At 42.5% G+C, this 15,107-nt stretch overlaps 1 pseudogene; it reads left to right on the top strand.

Annotated features, from left to right (window-relative positions):
* Nucleotides 1–569: 569 nt before the first annotated feature.
* LOC104664282 lies at nucleotides 570–1,383 on the top strand (annotated as a pseudogene).
* Nucleotides 1,384–15,107: the final 13,724 nt, after the last annotated feature.

Genomic DNA, 15,107 nt, shown 5'->3' with positions numbered 1-15,107 from the left:
AATGATAGAAATAAAATAATTCACTGAAGGAGATCGGTAACATAATGGAGACAGAGTCAGTGAACTTGAAGATGAGGAATTAGTCTGGCCATCTTTTCCTGTAAATATTTACTATATTACAGAGAGTAAATATTTCAGAATTGAATGACCACAAATTATGTTGTAACTCCTCAGCTCTGCAATTATAGCATGAAAACAGCCATAGATGGTATGTAAATTAATGGAAATAGCTGTTTCAACAAATCTTTATTTAATGAACAGGCAAGCTAGATTTGTCCTGTGAACCAAGGTTTTCTGACCACTGAGATAGATCAATGGAAGCTGTCTAATCTGAAAAACGCAGAAAAGTAACCAAAAAACAATAAACAGCCTCAGGGACAAGTGAACTAATATCAAAAGATGTAACATTCATGTCATTGGAGTGAAAAGACAGAATGATAGAAAAGAGAAGAAAGAGATTAGTATTAGAAAAATATTTGAAGAAATCACAGCTAAAACTTCTCAGATTCGGGGGAATTCATGTGGAGGTCAGAGTGGAAGCAGGCGTGAGTGGTCCAGCAGAAGAAAACATGGCTGTCAAAGTGTTTGAGTCTGTAGGCAAGTTTGGCCTGGCCTTAGCTGTTGCAGGAGGCGTGGTGAACTCTGCCTTATATAATGTGGATGCTGGGCACAGAGCTGTCATCTTTGACCGATTCCATGGAGTACAGGACATTGTGGTGGGGGAAGGGACTCACTTTCTCATCCTATGAGTACAGAAACCAATTACCTTTGACTGCCATTCTCGACCATGTAATGCGCCAGTCATCACTGGTAGCAAAGATTTACAGAATGTCAACATCACACTGCGCATCCCCTTCCGGCCCGTCGCTAGCCAGCTTCCTCACATCTTCACCAGCACTGGAGAGGACTATGATGAGCGCATGCTGCTGTCCATCACGACCAAGATACTCAAGTCAGTGGTGGTTCACTTTGATGCTGGAGAACTAATCACCCAGAGACAGCTGGTCTCCAAGCAGATGAGCAATGACCTTATGGAGCGAACAGCCACCTTTGGGCTCATCCTAGATGATGTGTCCTTGACATATCTGACCTTTGGGAAGGAGTTCGCAGAAGCGGTGGAAGCCAAACAGGTGGCTCAGCAGGAAGCAGACAGGGCCAGATTTATGGTGGAAAAGGCTGTGCAGCAGGAAAAGGCAGCCATCATCTCTGCTGAGGGTGAGTCCAAGGCAGCTGAGCTGATTGCCAACTCACTGGCCCCCAGACAGCCTGATCGAGCTGCGCAAGCTGTAAGCTGCAGAGGACATCGTGTACCAGCTCTCACGCTCTCAAAACATCACCTACCTGCCGGCAGGGCAGTCTGTGCTCCTCCAGCTGCCCCAGTGAGGGCCCACCTTGCCTGCACCTCCGCAGGCTGACTGGGCCACAGCCCTGATGATATTTAACATTGCCTTCCTTCTGCCCCCACCCCAGAAATCACTGTGAAATTTCATGATTGGCTTAAAGTGATGGAAAATCACTTCAGATCTCAGATTTGATGAAGGCCATAGATTTACAGTTTTAAAAAGCTCAAGAAACCACAAACAAGATAAATTCAAAGTAAAATACACCAAGACATATGATGAAACCGAATACAATGAAAAACATCTTGAAAGAAACCAGAAAACATTGGGGAACAATGACTCCATATTTCTCATCAGAAACCATGGAGACCAGGAAACAGTGGAACAACATTTTTAAAAGCCTATGAGAAAAGAGCTGCAAACCCAGAATTCTGTATCTAGTGAAAATGTCCTTCAGGAGCAAAGACAAAATTAACATATTTTCAGATAAAGGAAAACCAACAAAATGTGCTACTAGTAGACCTGCTCTAAAATAAATGCTAAAGGAAGTTCTTCAGGTGGAGAGGAAATGATAAAAACAACAAAAATACTTGGACTTTAAGAATGAAGAAAGCACAAGATAAAAAGAGAAAAGATGTAATTTACCAATATCTGGAACAAAAAGAGAGGCTATCACCACAGAACTCACAGATTTTAAAGGATAATTGACATACTATAAATGACTCATAAATTTGACAGCTTAGATAAAATGGTCTGTTTTCTTAAAATACACAAACTACCAAAACTCACTCATGAAGAGATATGTGACCTACATAGTCCTATATTTACTAAAGAAATTGAGTTTATAGTTAAAGACCTTCCAATGAAGGAAAGTTTGGGCCCAAGTGGTTTCACTGGTGAACTGCACCAAACATTAAAGGAAAACATAATGTTAATTGTATATAATCTTTCAAAAAATAGAGAAAAAGGAACATTCCCAACTCCTTTTATGTGACCAGCATTATCCTGATACTCAAACCAGACACAGCACAATAAAATAAAAGAAAATTAAACAAAATATTAACAAATCAAATCCAGTAGTATACGAAAAGGATAACAGCTCACAATCAAGTGGGATTAATACAAAGAATGCAAGGTGATTCATCATTGAAAAAAATCAAAGACTATAACGCATCCTATTAACAGAATAAAGAAAAACTACATGATAATAGATGCAGAAAAAGCAATATCCGTCTATGGCAGACTCAGGAAACTAGAAAGAGTAGGGATCTTCCTTAACATGGTAAATGGCAACTACAAAAATACAGAGTACATAATTCTACATGAATAAATCTCAAAGACAAAATGTTGACCAAGAAAGGAAATTGCTGGATATTTATAGCATGATATCATTTATATAAAGTTTTACTATATGCAAAATTATTACAATTGTTTATGGATAAAGTATAAACGTTTGCAAGGGAATAGCAAACATTAAAATCAGAATAGTGGCCACATCTGGGGAGTGACAGAAGGGAATAGGATTGGAGATTGACACACAAGGAGCCGCTGCTTTATAGTAATGTTTGAACTCTTCTTAAAAAATCTGAATCAAATAAGACAAAATGATAAGATTTGAAGAGTGAAATGAAAGAGACATGACCATTCATTACATTGTCTGTATTTTCCTGCATAGTGAATATTTTATAGCTTTATTTTTATTTATTTATGTATTTATTTATTTTTGAGAAGGAGTCTCACTCTGTCACCCAGGCTGGAGTGCAGTGGCGCAATCTCGGCTCATTGCAACCCTCTGCCTCCTGGGTTCAAACAATTCTCCCGCCTCAGACTCCAGAGTAGCTGGGATTACAGGCATGCACCACCATGCCTGGCTAATTTCTGTATTTTTAATAGAGACAAGGTTTCGCCATGTTGGCAGGCTGGTCTCGAACTCCTGACCTCAGGTGATCTGCCCGCCTCAGCCCCTCAAAATTCTAGGATTACAGGCATGAGCCACCGTGCCCAGAAAGTTTTTAAAATATATAAGTACTATATATTTAAAATACATGAACACTCTGATAAAAGCATCCTCAGGATCTTATGGAAGCACAAAGCCTAGGGGCAGAGGGAAGAATAGGTCTTGGAGGGCTTCCCGCAGGTGATGCTAGTAATTCTTAAACACTTACCACATGCCAGGTAATGCTCTAACTTCCAGAAGTAGTAGCTTACTTATTTTATATAACAACCCTATGAAGCTTGCACACCTGTCCTTAGTTAGAGATAAATTGAAACCCAGAGAGGTTAAATAACTTGCTCCAAGTCAGAAAGGTAGAAATGAGGAGTTGGGATGAAAACCAGGCAGCCTAGTCCCAAATCTTGAGCTGGTCAACCACATGAACAATCCACTGCAATGCTTTACTTTAGAGCAATTACTCCGCTTGCTGTGTGGACAACAGTGTAGACTCAGCCAAGGCTGAAGGCAGGGAGATAGTAGGCTCTTTTTGCTTATTGATTTCCTTACTAAATTCTTTTTTTTTTTTTTTTTTTTTTTTTTTTTGAGACGGAGTCTTGACCTGTTGCCCAGGCTGGAGTGCAGTGGTAGGATATTGGCTCACTGCAACCTCTGCCTCGTGGGTTCAAGTGATGCTCCTACCTCAGCCTCCCAAGTAGCTGGGATTACAGGCTGGTGCCACCATGTCCCGCTAATCTTTGTATTTTTAGTAGAGGAAGGGTTTCGCCATGTTGGTCAGGCTAGTCTCGAATGCCTGACCTCAGGTGATCTGCCCCCTTCAGCCTACTACAGTGCTGGGATTACAGACATGAGCTACCGCGCCCAGCCTCCCTACTGAAATCTTACATATTCTTAATGCAATCCTTTGTGTATTTTATATATTTAGCAACTACTTTCCCCATTTACACCTCATCTTTTCTCTTTGTTTATGGCGGCTTTTGTACATAGAAATTTTTACTTCCCTCTCGAAAATGGAACCTGATTCAGAGGTGAAAGAGAGGAAAATTCAGGAGAGGTTATAAAAGCGGCGGAAATGGTGAGGATTGGTGAACCTTCTCACCTCCTTGTTTGCAAAGCAGGCTGGCTAAGCAGCAGGAACACTTAATTCTCTCTGCCCTGTGCATGACTACATTTGTCTTCTGTAGTTTTTGAAGGCAGACTCACGTTTGGCTTGGCATTTCCCACGACACCTACACAGCACCTGAGGGCCTGGAAGGCTGGTTTACTCCACACCTAGAAGCCAAGGACTGGCCATACTTTGAGACATGATGCTCACTACTGCGGATCATGGGAAATGAGGAAAATACTGGCAATGGAGTGGGTTTCTTACAAAGCTCAGTTTATTCAGTTGAATAAACTTTCTTTTATCATGCGTGTGTGTGTGTGTGTGTGTGTGTTTTCCCAAAGGGTATGTGGTTAAAATTTCTTTTTAGGCAAGGATAGTGACATTAGATCATAAATTAATTGATTTCCAATGTTCTCATTTTGCCAAATAAAAAGTTGACAACACTCTATCAATGCCTCAAAGTTATTTTTATATTTTTCTGCTCAGTTAAATTTAAAAAAAAGTATTTGAGAACAACTGTCATAGACAAAAGAGCTTTTAAGTCTCAAAAACATGTATTTTCAGTTGGGTCACGTATATTAGTTCTATGACCAGAATGCAAGTTACTGAACTTTGGTGAATATTGGTTTCTTCACTAAAATGGGATAATTACACCCACCTTAGGGAGATTGTAAGGATCAAATGAGAGACTATCAGTAAGGGGCTCAGTTTCATGCATGGTTCACTTCTGGTTTATTTTGCTGCCCTCTCCCTTCCTGGCAGGCAGGGACTAGATTTTACTTGCGTGCTCTGACAATCATCCAGTTTAGATCTGGATCATAGTAGGTGCTCAAAAAATAGTCTGTTTACCATGAGATACCATGTCACAGTCATTAGAATAGAATAACTACCATAAAGAAAAGAACAACAACAAAAAATAACAAGTGTTAATGAAGAGGTAGAGAAATTGGAACTCTTGTGCCTTAATGGTGGAAATGTGACATTGTGCAATTACAGAACAAAACAGTATGGCAGTTTATTAAAAAATATAGGATTACCATATGATTCAACAATACCACTTCTGGGTGTATACCCCAAAGAAATGAGAGTAGGGACTTGAAGAGATATTTGTACACCCACATACATAGAAACATTATTTATAATGGAAAAAGGGTGGAAGCTACTCAAGTGTCCATTAACAGATGAATGGATAAACAAAATGTGGCCTACACATACAATGAAATATTATTCAGCCTTCCTTAAAAAGGAAGGAAATTCGGAGATATGTCACAGCATGGATGAACCTTGAGGACATCCTATTAAGTAAAATAAGCCAGATACAAAGGGGGCAAATACTGTATAATTCCACTCCTATGAGGAACCTAGAGTAGTCAAGTTCATAGAAACAGGAAGTAGAATGGAGGTTGTGAGGAGCTGGGGAAAAGGAGAAATGGAGAGTTATTGTTTAATGAGTATGGAGTTTCAGTTTTGGAAGATGAAGAATGTTCTGGGGATGGATGGTGATGATGGTTGCACAACAGTGTGAATGAACTTAAAGCCACTGAATTGCACACCTAAACATGGTTAACATGGTAAGTTTTATGTTATGTCTATTTTTCCACAATTAAAAGTGAAAATTTAAAATTTAACAAAAATGTTTAATTGTCTGTTAAATAAAAGAGCTAATGAACGAATGAGGAGGACAGAGCCAAGAGGATGCCTAAGGCAAGAAACTTCCAAGCAAGGAAATAGTAAGTGTGTTTGCTCAGCCAAAACCAGCTAAGGGGTTTGCTCACCGGCCGTAGGTGAGAGTGGGGGATGGCGGAGGAAATGAGGGCTGAGGTGTTGCCAGGGGGCAGATCATGCAGGGCTGTACAGGATTTTGCCTTTTATCTTAATTGAATATGATGGAATGTGATGGGAGGAAACAGGTAAGAGAGTACATGAGTCAATGGAAGTAAGGAAGGAGTACTAGAAGTCCAGAAGTGTGTCCAGATGCTGAGGGCCTGGAACAGAGGTTCTGTGTCCTGAACTCCCCAAGCACAAACCTGCTTTCAGGACTGAGTTGACCCCTGGAATATCCCAGAACCCTGGATTCTCTGATCAGACCCCTCCACCCCGGCATGTCCTGAGGATGATTTTGCCTGAACAGGGGAACATGTGTGTCTTCCCCAGTGATGGCTGGGGCTCTGGCACAAATGCAGATCATTACTCTTGGTTTCTAACGTGGGAGGAGGAAGTGTGAAGGGTGGAGGAGGTGTTTCTTTTATCACACAATTAGATTAGAAACTGGCTGGCCGCTCAGGGCAGGCACCCAAAGTAGGCCTACGGGAGTGTTGTCCTGCTGAGTGGTCCCATCTCACTCTGGCGGGGCTGAATGTTTTTGGACCTGACTTCTTTGCTATTCAAATTCTTGAGAAAAGGCATATAGTGTGCATCACATGAAACCTCAAACCAGATTCCAAAAACTCACTTTGAGGCCTCGTATCATTCATGTATTCATTCATTAACTCATTCACTCATCCGACATTTACTGAGCACCTACTATGTGCCAAACACTATGCCAGGCTTTGGGAATACACACATAGACTCTATCCTTGAGTTGCTCACAGAATCAATGGTGGAGTAAAATAAACGTTGAATTATACTACAGTGAGTTAAGTGCTATGACAAAATGGTAATTAAAAAATAAAACTAAGTTAGTCAAAATCTATTCTTATTACATACTTACTATATGCTAGGCATTGCTTTAACTGATTTGTATACATGGACTTATTTCTTCCCTAGGCAAACCCTATGTGGTGGGTACTATTATCAGCCCACTTTATAGATGACGATAATTACATACCAACAGTATTAAGTGGCAAGTGCACAATGCAGCTAGGAACTAGAGCAACCAGGAATAGCCCCGCTTGTAACTTTCTGCTGCTTCTAGAGGTATGGGAACATAGAGAAGGATTGGTTAGGTATGTTTCGCAGAGAAGGCGATGACTGGCCTAACTGTTGCAGGATGAGAAGTTGGCCAATCGGAGGAAGCTAGGGGCAGAGGATTGGTGAGAATTTTCACCCATCAAATTTTCACCCATCGAGTTTCAAACAGAACTGTTAGTGGAAAGCAGGGAAGCATGACAGGGCATGTGCATTCCAGAGAATGCCAGAATGGGAGAGGCAGGACATAAGCTGGGAGAGAGGGCCTGGGTCAGGATGCCTGGTGAGAGGGGAACTCATTTCTTTAGGCACTGGAGTCCAATGTGCTGTTTTTCCACCTGAAGTGATGTGATCACAGTCACCACTTTAGGATTTTTGCAGGAGATTTATTCATGATTTGGTTGGACTAACACTAGCCAATATATGAATCACAATAAATTCTCTCTGACTGACCTGGTGATTCTCCATTTGTACCCCCTTTCCATCCAGATCTGTTCTCTGGTCTGCACTGTGCCATAGAGAGGTTAATGCCCCTGATTGCCTCGGGGGACTCCTTTGCCTTCTATCTTCCAGTTGGGTTTAGCCAGTGGTAGGCATCAGCAAGAGATTAAAGGGTGGGAGGAGAAAGAGGTTGGGAATTTCCTCCAGCTCTTTCCCTGCTTCTGTGCCAGGGTCTGTCAGTGGCTGGGTTCCTCTGCAACCATAGTTTCTGCCAGCAGCCCCTCCTCTATGGCTTCAGCAACATCTCGCCCTCCTCCTGTCCTTGCAGATTCAGGATAGTAATGGTTCCCCAGTGCTGCAAGTCTCTGAGTGCTACAACATCTCTTATTGGTTTCCTTAGCTCTGTCCCTATCCCTATAAACTGTTGTCCCTTCATCAAATCCCACTTCCAAGTCCGTGCTGCATTAGCCTTCTTTTTCTTGATGATAACTAGTCATGCTGAGAATTTACCCAGTACTGATTACCATTTATTGAGTACCTACTGTGTACTTGGGGCTTCAAATGCATTTTTTTCCATTTAATTTTCACCACAGCTCCACGAGTTATGGACCATTTATATCTATTTCAGGAATTCTGAAAACAAGACAGGCATGTATTTAACATAGATGTTAAGTAACTTGCCCAAAATTATAGAAGCCTTTTGTCCAGAATCACACAATTAGTCAGGAGCAAAGTTAACATTCAAACCCTGGTCTCTGGACTCTAAAACTCATCCTCTTTCCACTGCTCTGGGGTTACTGAGTCAATTCCTATAAATGCTTAATTTGTCAGACTCTGGAAAGCCAGTAAGGGTAGCAGTAGTAAAATCTCTAGGGGAAGAGGGGCTAGGATATTCTGTGGAGGCTATAGGTCTTCTTGAGGAATAGTGGATCTTTAAATAAAAGTTCCAGAACTTTGCCATTCCTGCATTGACGGAGAACACAATGGCAGGTGATTCCCCAAAATATCCCTTGCTTCACAATGTGCAGTTTTTCTGTGGAGGAGATCTTAGCCCTTATTGAGTTCAGAAAGAAGAAGAAACTCACCCCTCTAAGACCCACAGCAGAAAGCATAAGGGTTTATTTATAGAGAAGAATTTTATATTCTAAAAAATCACTTGTGGGCTTCTGCACCAAAGCGTAGGAAAAAGCATGCGTTGGTTGCCAAGGGTCAAGGGAAACCACCTTGTTTTCTTGACAGCGCTGTGGCTGAAACTGCCCTTCCCAAAAACAATACGTGGGGGGAAGAAAGGCAAAACCAGTGGGAGGCTTGCAAATGCTGTGGTTTGCTTTTTATTTTTTATTTTTTCCAGTGTCATTGGGGCTGAAAAAGGCAGTGGAATGAATTCTACAACTAGTCTAAAATGCAGTGCTTCTTGCACTGGGAGCTCCGGGGGCTGCCCTCACATGACTCATGTCTTCCCTGACTCGCCTCAGTCCTCTCATCCAGGCCCATCTGTCAAGGATAGTAACAACAACACAGCAGTGATGCTGCCTTCACCTCCACCGTAGACTGCAGCGGCTCTTAGTGTTTCCTAAAACCCTTTCAGAGTCTAACAAAATTGGCTGCCTTGATCCTAAGCGCCAGGCTCCTTACTCTTAGGATTTTATCTCATCTGAACCACAACCTTTTGGAGACATCATTGTTATGCTTATTTGACAGATGAGGAAAGCCAGGCTCAGATGATTGAATACCATGCCCCAAATCACATAGCAAGGAAACAAGCTGAGATGTGAAGTCGGTGGTCTTATGCTTCAGAACAGTTCTGGGAATTCACCAGAGGAGGAAAACAAAGTAAAGATAGGTGGAGAGGATGCTACAGACCAGGGCTCAGGGTGTCCCAGGTGGTGCCATCTCCAAGCACATGGCTCTGTTTCCTGAGGCTGTGACTCATGACGGTGCCGGACCATCAGCTAGACAAACCGTCACCCACTGGGCCACTCCAGCCAATTGTGAACCTTTGGCTTCAGACCCAAACATGTGTCCACATTGGCTCAGATATATCCACAGCCTTGCCTTGTAATGCCATTGGGCCCTCTGTATATTTTTAAAGCAGAAGCCTCAGACCTCCAAAAGGCCAAGGGTTGCTTCTCGAATCTGACCTAAAAGGGCCTAACCTCAAGGACAGATCTGAATTCACCTGACATTCAGCCCCAGGAGGAATCACAGAGAAAATGCTCTTACCTGGAACACCTCTACACAGACTATTGCTGTCCTGTGTGCTGCTTGCATTGAACAATGTCATTCACCACCTGCGTGTCCCCAGGCAAGGTACTGAACCTCTCTCAGCCTCACTTTCTTCAGAGGACCAGTTTAAGTTTTCACAGTCAGGAATTCATTCCTTCTAAAAACCTGTGCTAAGGAGACATGGCAAGGTGTTCTGGGCGTACAGAGATGTGGGCAGAACTGGGTCAGAAGAGGAAAATGGATACTAAAGCTCTAAACCTGCCCACCAAGGTTCACAGCTGATTTTAAATTGGAGCCGTTTTGTGTCATTGCAAAGGAGGGTGAATATGTTTACAGCGGTAAAATTCTGCTCTTCTTTCACAGAATTTCAGAGTGGATGGGTTGGTACAAGCTATCTTGTCTGACCACCTCCACATGGTAGAGACATGAAGGCCAGGAAAGGGAAGCCCTGGTTTGATACTTCACAAGGGCTTGAACCCAGACACCATGTTCTTTCCAATAGGGGTCACTGCCAATCTAAAGAATTCTCCCATCTGCATATGGGACTAGGAACCTCTAACTCATAGCACTTTTCTGAGGATAATAAGAACAAAGGGATAGGAAAATGTTTTGTACGCAAATCCAATACATGTCTGACAGGAGGTATTATTAACTTCAAATAGTCATGTGATGCTTCTTCAGTGATGCTAAAGAAGGGACCTGTGGCAGGGCTTCTAAGGAGGTACGGCTCAAACATCCAAGTGTGCTTTAATACGTCTTTAGTAAGTATACTGACATTATTTAGAAGTTTAATCAACGTTGAAGGTAGAGAATATCTGATGTGTTTGTCAAAATGATTGCCTGCGTGTTGAAAGATATGGTTTACCAAGAGTCCCCAACCTGCATGCATATAGAAACCTGGAGATTAAAGCCTGAAAGTGGGTGGTAGGAATTAAAATCTACTTCCTTCATTATGTTGATGGCTTTTTTTTTTTTTTTTTTTTTTGAGACAGAGTTTTGCTCTTGTTGCCCAGGCTGGAGTGCAGTGGTGCGATCTTGGCTCACTGCAACCTCTGCCTCCCTGGTTCAAGCAATGCTCCTGCCTCAGCTTCCCGAGAAGCTGGGATTATAGGCATGTGCCACCACGCCTGACTAATTTTGTGTTTTTAGTAGAGACAGAGTTTCTCCATGTTGTTCGGGCTGGTCTTGAACTCCCAACCTCAGGTGATCCACCCGCTCTGGCCTCCTACAGTGTTGGGATTATAGGTGTGAGCCACCGTGCCCAGGTGACTTTTTTTTTTTTTTTTTAAATTTAACTGCAGGGATGGGCTTCATATTTTCTTTAAACCTCGGGTGAGCCCGTCCAAAACTATATCTTCAAGTCTGATCTAGCCTGTGGGCCACCTCTACTATTGTAGGTGTTCATAGCGTGTAGTGTCTTTCCTCTGCACTATTGGCATCTTCTTCCCTTTGTCCAATGGACACCATGACCATGTTACCATGACTTAGCCCTGAGACCAGGGTGGCAGGCCAGAGATGTTGGAGGGTAGAAAGAACACACACCCGTCTGATGGATTAAGGTTGGATCTCAGCTCTGCCTGCCATCTACTAGCTGAGCAAGGGACATAATCTCGGTTTCCGCATTTGTAAACATATAATGCTCACCACCCAAGGCTGTGGTAAGAAATAAATGAGATGACAGGTATGAAAGATTCAGCCCATAGAAGATGTTCAAATATGGTAGCTTCCTTCTACTTGTTACAAATCCTACCTACTGTTCAAAACTCGATGCAGGCTGCAGCCCCTCCAGCCTTCTCTGACCTCTTCAGCTCATGGGACACTTTCTCTTCTGAATTTCAATTTGTCCTCCATGGCTTGTGAATTAGTAAACAATCCTTGGCATTACTAGGCAACTTTTCATGTGTATGTGGGATACATTGCCACAATTTGGTCATCAGCTCCCTAAAGGCACTTTTCTCCTTCTCATGAGCTTAATTCCTTATCTTTTACTGTTGAGTAGGCGTTGCCTTGTGTGAAATTTTCTCATAACAACCATGTAAGGGAGAGGGTACCATGAACTGGACACTCTAATGAGGCAACTGGCTCACAAAGTTGAATAGCTGGAAAGAAATCAGTAAACATATAGTGTTCACGGTCACCAAGCAGACCAAGCAAGATAGTGTGAATGATCAAACTTAATCCCACTTCCACTTCCGTAAAAATCATGCAAAGCATAATTTTCTGAGGTAAAGTGCGGTCGCTGAAAAATGTTCCCCTAAGATATCAGGTCCTCATCCCTGAAAGCTGTCATTATTTCCTTAAATGGAAAAAGGTGTGATTAAGTCAAGGCGCTTGAGTTAGTGAGATTATTTTGGATAGTCCAGATGGGTCCTAAATGCAATCACAAATGCCCTTTTGAGAGAGAGGCAGAGGGAGATTTAACACAGACAGAAAAGAAGGCAATGTGTGGAAAGAAGCAGAGAGGGAGATTACACTGCTTCAAAGCAACCATGGATGCTGCATCAGCTATAGAGATGCCACACTGCTGGCTGGGAAGATGGAGGAAGGCCGTGACCCAAGGAATACAAGGAATGTATCTCTAGACACTGGAAAAGGCAAGGAAATGGAGTCTCCCCAGGAGCCTCTGCAGAGGGTGCGGCCCTGTCAACACCTTGATTTCAGCTCAGGGACACTGATTTCAGACCTGTGACCTCCAGAACTGTAAGAGAACAAACGTGTGTTGTTGTGAGCCACCAAGTTTGTGGTAATTTGTTACAGCGTCAATAGGAAACTATGACATCAAGGTAGGGGAAAAAATAGCAGAAATAAAGAAATAAGAATGAGGCGTGGAACTAATGTGGGGGATTTGAAATAGCCCTGCAGAAAATCTCCACAGACCTGAGTGCTTGTCTCAGTCATTTCACCAACTGGCTATTTCATCTTGAGCAGATCACTTCAGCTCTGTCAGCCAGAATCTCCTCGTCTGTAAGACAGGATAAAAACCTACCTGTCACATGTAGAGGCTCGATAAAGGGCAGCTGCTCTTACATTAATATTAAAGAATGACCAAACACGGCCGGGTGGCAGAGGTGGGTTCTAACTCTCCTTTTGTGGAACGCAATAGCTGAACCAATGTGACCCACTGATGAAATTCAATGGGAACCCTCTATACTCACTTTACAAGGAGAGAAAGAAGTGCAAAGATAGAGTTGTATTAATTTTATGTTTTGCCCTCATACTTTTTCACCCCTATACTTTCATTTAGGTCTTTGGTTTTTGCCCATCCCAGAAACCTGTTAAGATGGCATGTGACTTAGCACAAAATTATACATTTAGTTATTTCAAATTTAAAAAAGAAAATATTATGCCTATAGGCGATATTCTGCAGGGACCACCAAGACCCCAAGACTCTTCACATGAACCCGTCTTTGAGCCACTGCTAGAACCTAGCTGACACTCTGAGATGGTTCTGCCACCTACTAGCTGGGTGAGCTTCGGGAAGATCCTTGTCTGCTCTCTGACTCAGTTACTTTGTCTGTAAAATGGGAATACCACCTTCCTCAAAGGGTGCTTTTGTGGAAAGGTTAAAATAATACAGGAAAGCACTTAGCATGGGCATACATAGTCAGTGCTCATTAATTAGTAGTTTCTTAGCACTATTATTGTTATTATTGTTACTCAGCTCTCAGGGAACCTAATTAACTGTAGAAAAATTTCATGTCCTGTATTTTTGAACCAGTTAACTTCTGTAGGCAGGAACCTTGTGTTACTCAATCAGCAGAGCTTAGTGATTAAGAGAAACGAAGGTAGAGGCCGTAGTTTGCATTCTATTCCCACCATTTACTGTGTGGTACTGTGTGATACTGAGTCAATCATGTAAACTCTGATGCTCCGCTTCCTCATCTGTAATATCAAATGATAATGGTATTTATCTCACAGAATTGTTATGCGGAGTATATAAGACAGTGCTTTTAAAGCTGGCATACGCAGGTAGTAGGCACTCAGTCAATATTCAATGAATTAAATGCCTTCGCTGGAATTTCCATTTAAAAATAGAGAAAAAAAAATTCTGAAGATCTGAAGCAAAGAACGTTATTGGGCTCTTCACCACATGTGAAAACTGCAACTTGGTGCCCGACCTCCGTCTTGGTTTTATGAGGCGCAGGGTTTTCAGTTACTGTCGGTGTTTCTAGGAGGTTGACTTCTCAGGAAACTGTACCTGTCTCTCCCAGAAACCTGAGGTGTTTGCCTGGAGAAAAATCCCTTAGCCAAGAGACCGTTATGACCTTTCACAGGCAAATTTACTTACAGCCTAGGGCGGGAAGAGGTCTAGGGAGCTCCCCTTCCAAGGGCACTGGGCTGTGGGAATTTCCTCCAGGGCCTTCCTGGGCCTGCTCTGGCCACGCCTCACTGAGCTCCTTGCAGTTTCTGTCAGCGCTGAAACTGCTGTGGAAAGTTCAGCTTGAGAAGAGGGAACTGGGGTGTTTTGCTTTTTTTCTTTCTTTTTGAAAGTCGAACAACCGTAAGACTTGATTTAGATATCTTAACCCAAACCAAATGCTTTTCTGATGGGTGACCACCCTGAGGAGCAACCAGGCAGGGCACTTTGACTCTCTGAGGACACTGACACTGGCGGGAGCCAGATCTCTCCAGAAATCAGATGGTGCAGGTTCACACGCCACCAGGGACTGCTGGAATGTTGCTTTGTTTTTGACTCTGAATTTACAGTCTCACTCCTCCTTCCCCGCCCCCTGGAACTCGATTTATTATTGTGCAGACCTAGTGGCTTTTCTCCAACTTTATTTCTTTTTTCAGAAATAAACAAGGGTTTTACAGCTCCATAACCTCTCCAAAGTTTGTTTGTTCTTCCCTGTGTACAGCGTGGGCCATGTTCGTTCCCTGGGAAAGTCTCTTCCCTAATTATTTTCACATTTCGACAGCTTTTGTTTCTTCTTTCTGTGAGGTTTATGAAAACGCTGATGGTGGATTTGCTTCAGGCTAACATGTACCGTCAACAATTTCTCCTAGGCACATGGGAGCCTCGATGGCCGGGAACCATGTTGCTATTCCTTATTGTGTACAATGCCAGGAGGAAATTTTAAAATCCTGAAACACTTTTTTTGATGGCTGGAAGAAAAATATGTAAATTGGTAATACA

Source organism: Rhinopithecus roxellana, chromosome 12, assembly GCF_007565055.1.
Source record: "Rhinopithecus roxellana isolate Shanxi Qingling chromosome 12, ASM756505v1, whole genome shotgun sequence".
Lineage (NCBI taxonomy): Eukaryota > Metazoa > Chordata > Mammalia > Primates > Cercopithecidae > Rhinopithecus > Rhinopithecus roxellana.
The sequence above is the reverse complement of the archived record's forward strand: the minus strand, read 5'-3'. Positions and strand labels throughout refer to the sequence as shown.